We start from the raw sequence: 2,782 nt of genomic DNA, 5'->3' as shown, positions 1-2,782 counted from the left end.
TCTAGCTCTTTGTGCTCCAAAGTGTCCATAGAGGCTGCATGCAATGCAAGCTATATGCAAGATTCATAAACTTTTCAGATCAAGACATTGAGAAAGGTACATAAGTGTGGTAGAAACTACAATGTTAAAATAGGGAATTCTAAGTGGCTTGCGAAGAGGTATTACAATAAGATACTTGCTAATCCAACCTAGAAGCTTGCAGACTTTAAAGCTGAAATCTTGAATGAATTTGCATTAGAAGTAACTATAACACGTACAATGTCTGAGAGCCAAGAGGAAAGTTTTAGGTGGTGTTGACAAGGGTTTAGAGCTTCATTATGCCAAGGTGTCTGACTATGCACATGAAATCTTAAGGTCTAATCTAGGTAGTACAGTGAAAATAGAGGTTGATAGACCTAACCCAGTATAGATGGAAATGGATGCACCACTACCAGTAGGTCATTTCCAGAGGATGTATGTTTGTTTTCATAGTTTGAAGAAGGGTTGGTTGGAAGGATGTAGACCTGTATTAGGTCTAGATGGTTGTTTTTTGAAGGGATTTGTCAAGGGTGAGCTTCTGACTGCAGTAGGAAGGGATGAGAACAACCAAATGTTCCTTATTGCATGGGCACAAGTGGAGAGTGAGAACAAAGACTCTTGGTATTGGTTCCTTGACAGATTGCTTAATGATTTTAATATTTTAGATGGACAAGAGTGGACAGTTATCACAGATCAACAGAAAGGACTTGTTGAGGCTCTACATATGTGCCTACCATTAGCTAAGCATAGGGCATGTGCTAGGCACATATATGCAAATTTTAAGAAAAAATATTGTGGGCTGCAACTCAAACTTGCTTTTTGGAAGGCATGTAAAGCTAGTATACCTCAAGAATTTGATACTGCTATGGAGGAGTTAAAGAAAGTGAACCAGGTAGCACATACATACTTGATGGATAATAATCCAGTTGCATGCACTACACCATAACATGATATTTGTAACACACACCTTTTTTGATTTGTAACAGTTTTTTGGCGTTGGTAAGTTGCCAACACTATATAAACATTGGCAATGTTGAAAAGTGTTACTTTAATTCGGCTAGATTTCTTGAATTAATTTATAATGCTTAAAACCGTTTGATAAGTGTTGCAAATCCAAAAGCCCAAAACAAACTCGGATTATTTCATCCAAATAGAAAACGCAACCTTTCTCTCTCTCTTTGCCGCTAAACTAGGGTTTCTTTCTTCTCTCACTACCGCTATCACTTTACCCTTCAAATCAAAGAAGATCACATACGATCCATCTCAAAATCATCACCATCCCTATCCAATGAAATCCAACCATTAGATCCAAATACCCTAGGGAAAAACCGAAAAACAAAAACTTTGCTTTTATACCATCAACCACCTCTCGATTTGGTTGAATTCAGCACACCATTAGCCAAGAAAGAACATAAATCGGGGAAGAAGAAGCCCATAGTTTAATTTTAGTCAAACTTCCTGAAAAGTAAAACTTTGATTTTTTTTTTTTTTTTTTTTTTTTTTTTTTTTTTTTTTTTGTGATTTGGTTAAAATTTCTATATGGGCTTCTGTTTTAGTTAAGTATTTGAAAAAAAAAAGGGCTACCGATAAGATGCCCCTTTACCGAATTCCAACTGTATCTAAAGAAATCAAAGAGGTAAGAGTGGAGCAAGTATCAAGCAATGAATTTGTTCCTCGTGAAGGGATTCTCCTCACTATTCATGACAAATCTAGTGACAAAGAGTCAGACAAGGTTATGGTCCATGTGGGAATGGGGAAATCAAACAATAGCAGCCAATCGAATTCATTTCATCATGTGGAAAAAGATGATGCTGGATCTCAATCTGGGGAAGAAGGAAGCTCAAGGACTGTTAGTGTATATAGGTAATTTTCTTCTTTATAACTGCGCCTTCACCACTTAGTGGCCTGCCTGAGTTCTCTCACTTTGGTTGGGGACACTGGTTTACATTGAGGGACTTAGAGCTTGCAACCAGTCGGTTTTTGAAGGAAAATGTCCTTGGGGAGGGTGGATATGGAGTTGTTTACCGTGGTAATTTGATCAATGGGACTCCAGTGGCAGTTAAGAAGCTCCTCGACAATCTGTAAGTTGACAAATGGTTCTTTTTCAAATTGTGTTATATTTGTACATCTTTTTTCTTGTCTAAAGGTGTATTGCTCGTTTTTTTTTAAAGAGGCCAAGCAAAGAAAGAGTTCAAAGTTGAAGTTGAAGCTATTGGTCATGTGCGTCACAAAAACTTAGTTCGACTTCTAGGCTACTATGTTGAAGGAACTCACAGGGCAGTGTCTACTCGTAACTCCTCCTACAATTTCTCAGCCTTTACCGATATCATGTAGAGTTATTCACACAAAATTCTAATATGTTGTAAGCTTCTTCTGATTTCTGCAAAAGTTTCAGGTTATCTTAGATACTGCTTATAATATGCTAATAGCCAATACACCAACAAATTTCGGAAATAAGAACAACCATTTAAAGAACGCCCATAGATGCTCATTGTAATTTTATTTAGTGCATTCATAGTTAGCCCAATATATTCATAAAATGCAAACTTCTTGAGATCCAAGATGAATCACTAGATTCCTAATTTCACTAGTAGTTCACTTCTTTTAGTTTACCTTCTCCCTCCCCGTTCGTTGTACTGCTTGTTTGATTGGGTATAGTGGAAGAAGTGTGTGCTTGCAATTCTGTTTCACTTATAGGTTTTGTTTTGATTTCGTATGTTGTACTGTTGCCGCAACATTACTTGGAGGATGGAAAAGTTGCCAC

The 2,782-nt window shown here is 37.2% G+C and overlaps 1 pseudogene; it reads left to right on the top strand.

Moving 5' to 3' along the window:
* Positions 1–1,609: 1,609 nt before the first annotated feature.
* On the top strand, positions 1,610–2,352 carry LOC147524108 (putative receptor-like protein kinase At5g18500 pseudogene; annotated as a pseudogene).
* The last annotated feature ends 430 nt before the right edge of the window (positions 2,353–2,782 follow it).

This window comes from Coptis chinensis, chromosome 1 (assembly GCF_015680905.1).
Source record: "Coptis chinensis isolate HL-2020 chromosome 1, ASM1568090v1, whole genome shotgun sequence".
NCBI classification, from domain to species: Eukaryota; Viridiplantae; Streptophyta; class Magnoliopsida; order Ranunculales; family Ranunculaceae; genus Coptis; species Coptis chinensis.
This window is presented reverse-complemented; position numbering and strand designations above follow the sequence as displayed.